At 35.1% G+C, this 12,104-nt stretch overlaps 2 protein-coding genes across 5 annotated transcripts in view; both read left to right on the forward strand.

Annotated features, from left to right (window-relative positions):
- Positions 1 to 12,104, forward strand: part of mical1 (microtubule associated monooxygenase, calponin and LIM domain containing 1) — a 508,844-nt gene that overhangs the window by 300,903 nt on the left and 195,837 nt on the right. The gene's annotated exons all lie outside the window — the stretch shown is intronic.
- Positions 1,936 to 12,104, forward strand: part of src (v-src avian sarcoma (Schmidt-Ruppin A-2) viral oncogene homolog) — a 121,036-nt gene continuing 110,867 nt past the window's right edge. For 3 of the 4 annotated variants that reach the window (XM_017353519.4, XM_005174130.6, XM_017353520.4), the window contains exon 1: positions 1,936 to 2,340. The gene's annotated coding sequence lies outside the window, so the exon portion shown is untranslated. 4 annotated transcript variants of the gene reach the window in all.

A 12,104-nucleotide genomic window follows, 5' to 3' on the forward strand; every position in this document is an offset into this window, starting at 1 on the left:
AAACATTTTGGATAAGTTGGCGGTTCATTCCACTGTGGCGACCCCGGATTAATAAAGGGACTAAGCCGACATGAAAATTGATGAATGAATGTTAAAAAAATAAAGCTTTTTTCAACCTCTTTCTCTTTCTGCAGGCTTGTCTCTGCTAGTCAAGTGTAATGTAGCAAAAACATGGAATTTTTGACATCAAATGAATTAACGTTGAGCATTTTAGGGGGAATTTGGGGTATTATTAACAAGGTTTTTGTCTCTCTCTCTCTCTCTCTCTCTACTTCTGCAGGCTTTTCTCTGCTAGTCAAGTCTAACACAGTAAAAACATAATTTTGAGGGGAATCTGGGGTATTATTAATGAGGTTTTTATGTGTCATTGATGATGAAGTGTTTAGATTTTTTAAAACCATTTGTATCAGTGATGATGTTTTAAATTCAGAATTTATTGTAAAAAGATAATGTCATAAATTCTGGATTTTATGTTTAAAAAATAAACCTTCAACTTCTTTGTCCTTCTGCACGCTAGTCTCTGCTAGTCAAGTGTAACAGTAAAACATGGAATTTTGACATTAAATGAATTAATGTTGAGTGTTTTGGGGGGATTTAGAGTATTATTAACAAGGTTTTTATGTCTCCTTCTGCAGGCTTGTCTCTGCTAGTCAAGTCTAACACAGTAAAAACGTAATTTGGGGTATTATTAATGAGGTTTTTATGTGTCATTGATGAAGGTTATAGTTTTTTATTCTAGTTGTACTGATGAGATTAAATCTGGATTTAAAGGGGTGGTCCAGAATGTAATTTTAAGGCTTGGTTGTGTTTATAAGATGCAAAGCAATGTGTGCTAATGTTTCACTTAAAGAAAATTGTGTTATTTTTTCATATATCTCACTTTGATTATACACAGCTACTCAGCTAACATGAAAACGACTGTCATGTTTCCTAGTTTCTCTGAAAGGCCCGCCCTTAATGTAAAAAATTAAGTCTTTTTTTTAACCTCTCTCTCCTTCTGCAGACTTGTCTCTGCTAGTCAAGTGTAATGTAGTAAAGAAGTGTAATTTGGGGTGTAATTTGAAGTATTATTAATGAGTATTTTATGTGTCATTGATAATGAAGGGTTTTTATTATTCTATTTGTACTAATTAAAAAATACTATATTCAACCTCTCTCTTTTTCTACAGGCCTGTCTCTGCTAGTCAAGTATAATGTAGTAAAAACTTGGAATTTTTACATTAAATTAATTACTAGTGAGTGTTTTAGGGCTAGTTGGAGGTAATATTAATGAGGTTTTTATGTGTCATTGTTGATGAAGGTTTTTATATTCATTCACTCATTTTCTTTTTGGCTTAGTCCCTTTATTAATCTGGGGTCACCACAGCGGAATGAACCTGCCTTCCAGCTGCAACCCATCACTGGGAAACATCCATACACTCTCATTCACACACACACACACACACACACACTCTACGGACAATTTTTGCACTTGCGGGGAGCACCCTAAGGAAACCCACGTAAACATGGGAAGAACATGCAAACTCCACACTGACACAGCCAAGGTTCGAACCAGCGACCTTCTTGCTGTGAGGCGACAGCACTACCTACTGCGCCCCCGCGTTACACGTTTTTTTTTTATTTATTCTGTTTGTAGTGATTAAATAATGTTATAACTTCTTGATTTTCAGTGAAATATAAAGCTTTTTCAGCCTCTCTCCTTCTGCAGGCTTGTCTCTGCTATAGTCAAGTAGTAAACATGGAATTTATACATTAAATTAATACATTACATTAATGATTAACTGAATTAATGTTGAACGTTTTATGGGGGGGGGGGGGGGGGGGGGGGTTGGGGTATTACTAATGGGGTTTCTCTTTCTCGCTCTCTCCTTCTGTAGGCTTGTCCCTGCTAGTCAAGTGTAATGTAGTAAAAACAGTGTCACGTCAAAGCGCCCTGCCCTCCCGACGCTGTCTTACCAGTTTTCTATCATCTCCAGGGTTTGACTCCCTTCTGCCGTGTGCTGCTGCTGCTGGTTCTCAGGGACACATTGAGAAACTGCTGCTATACCGCTCGCTTTTAATCGTGACGCTGGATTTATTTATATTAATTGTTACCGGCGTCCGGTTGTTATCAGAAGATGACTCGTGCAGCTGTGCGCTTTCTCAGGCAAACCCCCGTCATGAACGCGCACTGACCGCGCTCGCGCTCTCCGTTTCATTCCGTGTATCAGAAGCGGTCAACATTATTGACCATGGAAAGCTGAGCCTCGTTCATTCATAGACAGAAAACAGTCAACCAAAGGTCAGCCAGAAAAACAAAGGGATTTTATTCACGCCACATTTCGTGTGGTTTTCGACGAGGTGAGTACGAATTCCCCTTATTTAAGCTGTGTTTTTGTTTTGTCGCGTTGAGATTGAAATAGAGAAGATTTTAGGCACATTGAATAATAACGGCTGTAGTGTTTTGTTTAAAATGAAGGTTCGTGTTTAATATTTGCTCACCGTGTTTATAAATCCGGGTATTTTTTTCGCTTCCGATTCCACCGGTATAAATGGACCGTGAGATTTGTGTCTCAACAACAACAAACGGTCGTGATATTTTGTAGTTCAATAACACACTGATTGTATGATTAATGATTTATTTGTGGGATTATAACCGAGAAACGACTATATTGTGGAGAGCATGTGACTAAAACTACCCGAAGTGCTGTCAAGGACTAGTCTGGATTTGTCTTTTTTTCTCTCTACGTCACACCTGGTCTAGATCTCCCTGTAGGACAGAAAAAATATGTACTATTCTGTCGTTCTTATAGACGGTATTGAGATTGAATAAGATGAGGAAAAGACGCCAGCTATTTCACGTGTCTGGCATACAGTATAGCAGATCTTAACACTACTCAGATCTGCCAAGATTACACGACTGAGATTACAGCATGAACTCAACATTTTCACAAACCAAAGTATCTTAGCTGTATTTTTATAAATCTGCGCAACCGTTATCTAATGAATCTATCTATCTATCTATCTATCTATCTATCTATCTATCTATCTATCTATCTATCTATCTATCTATCTATCTATCTATCTATCTATCTATCTATCTTAAATGCATTGTTTGATCAGCATCTTACTGGTTTTGAGACTGTACACCCATTTTAAGTTTTTATCCATCCATCCATCCATCCATCCATCCATCCATCCATCCATCCATCCATCCATCCATCTAAAGTTTTATCTGGATTTTAATAAATATAGCAAGGTTTGAGACTGTATACCCATTTAAAGTTTCTTTCTTTCTATCTATCTATCTATCTATCTATCTATCTATCTATCTATCTATCTATCTATCTATCTATCTATCTATCTATCTATCTATCTATCTATCTATCTATCTATCTATCTATCCATCTATCTCACTTCTTGTAGTCGGCAGTCAGCCAACGAATGTCTTCAGTGAACTGAAATGAAGTTCTTGCCAGTTTTGTTGGCGGTTGTTGGGATTATGGTTCTCCCACTCAAGATGACTCAAATCTCTAAATATTGAGTTTGCCATGAGGCATGAATGTTTTATTCCTATTTTTGGTCATATTCAATGTAATCTACTTGAATCAGCACACAGCAGTTTCTGACCATTTCACACTTTGCTTAAATATTGGCTGATTTCTGTATGATTCATACCAATTGTATGAAACGTAAAGTTGTTGAATGCAAAACTTGTGGCCCTCCTGTGAAATTAAAGTGATATTTAACTGAACAATGTTTATTTTGCACTGTAATACTATTTTTTCTTATTTATTTTAGTATGGCTGAAATAAAAGATTTTGTCAATAAAATAATTTGAAAGGTCTACAGACTACTATTATCTTGCAAAATAACTAGTAAACCATTATATATTGTCATCGTGGCAAACACAAAAGAAATTGGTTATTAGAAATAGTCTTATAAAACTATTACAGGGTGGCACAGTGGCTCAGTCGTTGGCATTTCTGATTAGAGTTTGCATGTTCTCCCAGTGTTTGTGTGGGTTTCCTCCGAAGTCCAAAGACATGCGCTATAGATGATTTGGATGAGCTAAACTGGCGTTTGTGCGTGTGTGCGCGTGTGTCTGTGTGTGTGTGTGTGTGTGTGTGTGTGTCGGTGTTTCCCAGTACTGGGTTGCTGGAAGGGCCTCCGCTGCGTAAAACATGCTGGAATAGTTGGCGGTTCATTCCACTGTGGTGACTTCTGATAAATAAGGGACTTAGCCAAAGGAAAAGGAATGAATGAAAACAGGTTATAGAAAAAAAAATTCCATTAAGCAGCACCTGGGAATTATTTGAAGAGGGCTAGTAATTCTGTCTCCTTATATACAGTCAAGCCCAAACTTTTCTCACCTCTGACAAATTCAGACTTAAAATCTTTTTTCAAATGTACATAAAAGCTGAGGAATTTTTTTTTTCCAACAATGAGGCCTCTAGAGCATCGTCTTATCTTTTGCGAGAAGCCTGTGTCATTTCCGATCCCCCAAATATTTGCTACTTGAATAAAAGTAACTTTAAGTCTGAATTTGCCATGGGTGTGAATAATTTTGGGCTTGACTGTATATGATACATATTTATGTGTTTACACCCTACTAAAGGTTAGGTTTAAGGCTGCACCTTTACACCTGTATAATTCATTTTACAAATTCATACAAAATCACCACCTCTACTTCTCAGATTGGGTTGGTCATTTTTGGGTTTCTGATACAGGGCATGTAGATATATCATACATTATTTTGATGCCCTCCAGTCTCAGCATGCTTTCCATTTCATATAGTGCTGTTTGCTCAGACATACCTTGCATTTCTTTACAGTACACATCATGTAAATTAACAGTTTGTGTATTTTCTGATTCACAAGTGCTTATTTACAGCTGTGAATTGCAATATGAGATGTTGATCTCTGCTCTGTCGGCTTTTGATGTTGAAAATTCAACTCCACAGTTTAACAAAGTGACTTTTATTGACATTTTAATAGTTTGAAATAATCTATTCTATATATCTCCTTTAAATATATATGAGTAAGTCTGTAAAACAGCAGAAAATGTACTGACAGCTTATTACAAGGTTTTTGTACTGTAATATACAGTTGAAGTCTGCTGAATTATTCAGACCCCCCTGAATTATTAGCCCCGTTTATTTTTTTTCCCCAATTTCTTTTTCACTGAGAAAATATTTTTCCAACACATTTCTTAACATAATAGTTCTAATAACTCATCTCTATTAACTGATTTATTTTATCTTTGCCATGATGACAGTAAATAATGTGCTAGATATTTTTCAAGACACTTGTCTACAGTTTGAAGTGACATTTAAAGGGTTAACTAGGTTAACTAGGCAGGTTAGGGTAATTAGGGAAGTTATTGTATAATGATGGTTTGTTCGGGAAAAAATAGCTTAAAGGGGCTAATAAATTTGTCCTTAAAATGGTGTTTAAAAAATTAAAAACTGCTTTTATTCTAGCCGAAGTAAGACAAATAAGGCTTTCTATAGAAGAAAAAATATTATCAGACATACTGTGAAAATTTCCTTGCTCTGTTCGACATCATTTGGGAAATATTCAAAAAAGGAAAAAAAATTCAAAAAGGGCTAAAAATTCTGATTTCAACTGTACAACAATGCATCACTTACATAATCAACTCTTCAGGTTACAAGTTGTAAAACAATCACATAATGCAATTCAAGACCATAAATAAACAGGGAAAAAATAAAATAAAATAAAAACATGAATCGCAAAATATAGAAAACTACTAGTTTCCAGATTTTTTTTTTCTCAATGTATGTTTAGGAGGCTCTACAGTAACGGGATGCAATCCCTGTACAGAACTGCTCTACTGTAAATCATGGGTTTACTGCCTTAGAAATCATATCAGGGGACTTTGAGCATAAAACCAAGCTATAATTTGCAAGTTTACCACGTCTCATCATGGTAGAAAGACTCGCCCACACTTGCTGTCCTCAGAGCGTTTCGTTTTCTCAGCCTCCTCGTTTTTCATAACAAAATGCACTTAGGTAAGTGAAAGTGGGAGCGTGGTTTGTGCTAAAAAAATCGACCCGGTTTTGAGTATGTGAAGCGCTGGATGGTATCATTCACCTTTGACCTCACTTGAACTATTAAGGGAGAAATAAATTATTTTATGGGAGAAATTAAGCAAGGGATGTTCTTTGAGGTTGGTATAGCAGCCATATTTGGGGTTTAACTTTGGATTTTTGCTTTGTTGACTTGTGTTTAATTTTAATAAGTTCCAGTTCTGTTTTGTAGATCCTGGCTATTGCGGGCACCTTGCCAGTTGAGTGTTTGCCAGAGTCTCAATGTCAATGTTAAGCTTTGGCTTTAGCAGAGCGGATTCGCAGTAAAATGTAAACACTTTAGAAAAAAAAAATCTGCAGTCTCAACACTGAATCCATGTTTGAGTTTACAACTTGAATACATTTTAAAAACGTTATATTGTTATTTAATTAGTTTTTTTTTATTTTAAATTAGATAATTGGCTTAGATAAGAAGGTTAATATTTTGTTGACACACCAGACAACCAACCGATTGTGAAGCTAAAAAACAAAACAAATGCTGTGTATTTTACAATGTTTGCCATACTGTGTGTACTGCTTATTTTATTTTGTTTTATTTTATTTACATCCACCAACTAGCCCTATTTTATCCACCAGGTCAATATTAAAATCCTATTTTATTTATTTGTTTATTTATTTATTTATTTTTTACAATATATTATTTTATTTTATTTTATTTATAATTTTTTAAATTTTTATCCACCAGGTTAATATTAAAGTCTCATTTGATTAAATTTTTTTTTCATCCAACAGGTAAATAATAAAGCCCCATTTTGTTTTATTTTATTTTATTTGTATCCACTAGGTCAATATTAAAATTAGTTTATTTATTTATTTATTTTTAAAAACAATTTTTACAATATTTATTTTATTTTATTTTATTTATTATTTCTTACATTTTTTTCCAGGTTAATATTAAAGTTTTATTTTATTTATTAATTATTATTATTATTATTCATCCACCAGGTTAATATTAAAGTCTTATTTAATTTAATTTAATTTATTTATTTTTTATTTAATTTAATTTAATTTAATTTAATTTAATTTAATTTAATTTAATTTAATTTAATTTAATTTAATTTTCATCCACCATGGTTAATATTAAAGTTTTATTTTATTTTATTCTCATCCACCAGATAAATACTAAAGCCCTATTATTTTATTATACTTTGTTTTATTTAATATAATTTTGTTTCATTTTATTTTATTTTATTAAATATCACAGTCCTATTTTATTTTAATAAATGTTACAGTCCTATTTTATTTTATTTTTTTATTTCATTATTATGTTTTTAATTATTAAGGAATTTAAGGAATCAATCATAGCACAAACAGTGATGGATGTTTTGCTATAACTATTTTGCTATAATTTTTAAGTATAAATCCTGTATAGCATTCATTAATTACAGTTTATTATTTACTTATGCATTAAAATCCAAAGTTATGTTTGTTAACATTAGTTACTGTACTGTGAGTCACATGAACTAACAATGAACTGCTTCATTTTAATTAGACATTTAACAAAGAAGAACAAATACCGTAATAAATGTATTGTTCATTGTTTGTACATGTTAGTAAATACATTCATTAATGGACCAAAATTTTAATGTCTTACTAATATTTTTAATTAAGCATTGTTCAAATATCCAGTCAAGTTTGCTTGTCGTATGCACTAGTCTGAAAAAAAAGATGGGTTTAATATAAAAATACAAATAAGCAGTATTTCCAAGTTTGTAAATTAGTTTGCTTTCCTTTAATGACATGAACACCTTCAAAGTCCAAAAAAGGGCAACGCGAGTGTTGTCAAATGGGACAGTGTAGCCTACCAAGTGTTTGTCTTGACGTCTAGCAGCTGTGACAGCTGCCGTTGTTGAGCGGCAGCAACAAATGTACTGCATTTTTTCAAAGCAATACAGAAACCTCTGAAAACAACGCAGGGTTCACAACTTGGGTAAATGTGTTCATAATAGTCCATTTATGCTCTAAAGGGAAAGTTCACCCAAATTCTGTCATCATTTAGGGCGCTTCCACACCTATAGATTGATTGTTTTGTTCGGAAAGGGGGATTACAATTGTTACAGTGCGGTTTTTTGTTCTTGGTGCTAGTTTCTGCACACTGCTGGCTGATAATACAAGTGCAATCCTGAAATGTGTGTATAATGAACACTTTACTGTCCCTTGAGGCAGTGGGAGAGAGTTAGTGAATGGAGGGGACAAAGAAAGACACCCTGGTGAATGTACTGCATCTACAATCATTCACAGTTTATAATACGAGCTACTTTTTAATGCCTGCAAACTGGTATTTAAATCATATCAACACTGTGAAAAAATATCTGTAAATAACAGTTTCCGTATTTTGATTTTTTTTATTTATTTGTGGTTGTGAATTTCATTTTGGGATGTTGATCTTTGCTCTTTCGACTTTTGGTGTTAAATTAAACTCTACAGTTTAATAAAGTTTTCCCAGAGATGGGTTGGGGCTGGAAGGGCATCCGCTGCGTAAAAATGTGCTGGATAAGTTGGCGGTTCATTCCGCTGTGGCTACCCCAGATTAATAAAAGGACTAAGCCGACAAGAAAATGAATGAATGAATGAGTTTAACAAAGGGACTTTTCAAGGTTAAAAGTTGTCAGAAGAAAAGATCAAAGTCCCATAATGCCATTCAAAAGCATAAATAAAATGGGGGAAAACAATAAATAGAAAGATGAATCAATAAATACAGAAAACTTCTAATATTTTTTTTTACAGTGTGCAATGCATTTTAGAAACCTCAGAAGTGCTCATGCTGCAACTCCATAATGAGTTCACGTCTGATAACTTTAAGTTGTTCCCTTAATCTGTTTTTCTAGTGTTTATTACTGTGAGCTGTTTATACCATAGTGATTTAGAGCAATTAGCTAATGCATCCCGTCTTCATCTGTTGTTTCTCTGCTTTGCCTGTGGCTATAGATGGTCCTTATGGATGCTTTCATGAGGAGGGACCGATGCTCTTAATTAGACGTGCTCGGAGCACCCATGAAGGGGCCTGGAGCCCCATCAAGTGGCCTTAATGCCTTTCGGAATTCTGTGAATGGCTTTTCAGTGAAAGCTGTGGAAGTTTAAGTCGGCTTCAAATGAGATCACTGGAAAAGCAGCTCTTTAAGGCAAAATTCCTGTTAATTGGTAACGTGCCGATGCAGTGGGGCCTTTGTCCTCCCTTCACTGGGACCCTCTGTCTGTGAAGAGTGATACACTGGGCTTTGGGCTCCGTTATGAATGACGCGCTTGTTTCTGTTGACTGGCTTTCGAGCATTGGCATGCAATAAAAAGTGGCTTCATCTTTTGAAACACTATTATGTGAACGAGGGATCATGAGAGGCACGGAGGACAACCGAGAACGCCCTCAGACTGAAATTGTGGGAAACGGCTTGAATAAATTAGAGCACTCGAGGTACCAAGTAAGACAGTAATACTGTAGGATTCATTACTCTCTTACTCTTGTTTTAAATATAAATTCAACAGAGTGTAAAAATCTTGATGGTTCTGTGGGTCTCACCTATCAAATGTGCTTTATTTTGTTTTTGTTTTTTATTGCCTGGGCCATTCTACAGCTTTATTTTCTTTCTCTGAAAGCATTTGAGGGTATCCTTGGCTGTGTTTTGGATCATTGTCTTGCTAAAAATGTCCACTCCGGTTACTTCTTTATCATCCTGCTAATGTAGATGTTGGGCTAAAGCAGCTAATATTAATTTACAATGAAGAATGTCAGAGGGTTACTGAGGAACTACTGAGAGATTTCAGGTGCTGTCTGGGCTTTCACTGCCTTTTTTACACCTTCCTTTCTTCATTAAATTTTTTCGAGTCATTTTATTTTATCCCACATAACTTCATTTGTAAACTAATTAGTTTTGTTTTCTTTGCATATATGGATTTCTTTGGTTGTTACAAACATCCGGGGAAATTTCAAGTCAACGACACCTTTAGAAATAGGTTTTCCGAGAACAATAGTAACGTGTTCTATACCTTTTTTTTCTGCTGTATATTTGTGTATCATTCATTTATTCATTCTCTTTTCGGCTTAGTCCCTTTATTAATCTGGGGTCGCCACAGTGGAATGACCCGCTAACTTATCCAGCATATGTGTTATGCAGCGGATACCCTTTCAGCTGCAACCCATCACTGGGAAACACCCATACACTCTCATTCACACACACATACACTACAAACAATTTTAGCCTACCCAATTGTCCTTGGACTATGTGGGAAAACCAGAGCTGTATTATATAAATTTATTGTGTAAATGTGATACACACACACACACGTACATGGAAACAAAACTATTCAAAACAGTTTTGTTACAAAGATATTTAAATGAAAAATTAGGTTGTATCATATACATATATATTTTAAATCTAAATTTAAATAAACATTTTCTCAAATATACACGTGTGTATTTAAATATACATGTAATATATATTCACAGTGCACACACATATTATGTCAAAACAAACCTTTTGTTTGGATGTGATGAATTGGTGGTTAGCACTGCCTCACAGCATGAAGGTTGCTGGTGCGAGTCCCGACTGATCCACTTGGCAAGACATGCGCTATAGGTGAGTTGGATGAACTAAATTGGCTGTAGTGTGTGAATGTGAGAGTGTGTGGGTGTTTCCCAGTGTTGGGTTGCACTGGAAGGGCATCCACCCCGTAAAACATATGCTGCAATAGTTAGCGGTTCATTCCACTGTGGCGACCCCTGAAAATCATAGACTAAGCCGAAGGAAAATGAATGAATGAATGATATTTGTATATATATTATGTAATAATGGCTGTAGTCTATGAGTGTGTGTGAAAGTGAAAGTGTATGGGGGTTTCCCAGTACTGGGGTGTGGCCAGAAAGGCACCGCCATGTAAAACATATGCTGGAATAGTTGGTAGTTCATTCCATTGTGGCGACCTCTGAAAATCAGGGAGTAAGCTGAAGGAAAATGAATGAATGATATATGTGTGATATATTATGTAAATAAGAGAAATGTTTACACCGAAGCTGTCAGAAAATCAAAGCCATACATCTAAATAAGCAAATCAGCATATTATATTAATAATTTATGAATGATCGTTCAATTCAATTCAATTCAATTCAGCTTTATTTGTATAGCGCTTTTACAATGTAGATTGTGTCAAAGCAGCTTCACATAAATGGTCATAGTAACTAGAACAGTGTGGTTCAGGTTTTAGTGTTTAAGTTCAGTTCAGTTCAGTTCAGTTTAGCTCAGTTCAGTGTGATTTAATCATTACTGAGAGTGAAGAAAAAAAACCTTGAGAGAACCAGACTCAGTTGGGCACGACCATTTTAATTTCTCCGCTGGCCAAAAGTCTTGTGCAGAACTTCATTCGCCGTGGTTTATGCTGGAAGATGGCCTCAAAGAAGACTCGTCTGTCCCTGGAGCGTCGCTGGAATCAGACAGATGTTCTCCACTCCCCATGACCATCAGCGCAGCAGCAGCTCAGGATATGGCCTGGTCCCGGATATGGAATCCTTGGGATCATCACGTCGCTGGTCTTGGATCCAATCAGTGACTCCGCCTAATCTGAGGACCTCGGGATGAGTATCCCCAGGTGAAAATAGAGAATAAAGAGAATAATTAGCGTAGCTGCTGTTCATAGTGTATAAGCAAGATGCAGAAGCCAGTGTGGAACCCGCTAGGTGATGCATTGAGTGTATGCTTTACTAAACAGATAGGTCTTTAAATCGTGAAACAATATAGACTAAATTAAAATCTATGATTGCTGATCTAACATGATCACGTTTTAAATCAGTGCATTACTCTAAATAAATGCAGTGGATTTTTTTTCAATAAACAAGTGAAATTTCAGAAAATTCTGCTTTCCTATCATGTAAATACACTAAATGCAAAGTATAGAATAAAAATCAACATATTTTTCATAGCAGTTAAGCATATTTCCCATTGCTCCCTATGTATTTATTTATAGTTGCAATATTTGCTGCTCTGCCTTTCCAAAAAATAACTAATTTAAATGTGCTTTTTGATTAGAT

The sequence above is a fragment of the Danio rerio genome, chromosome 23 (assembly GCF_049306965.1).
Source record: "Danio rerio strain Tuebingen ecotype United States chromosome 23, GRCz12tu, whole genome shotgun sequence".
Classification (NCBI taxonomy): Eukaryota; Metazoa; Chordata; class Actinopteri; order Cypriniformes; family Danionidae; genus Danio; species Danio rerio.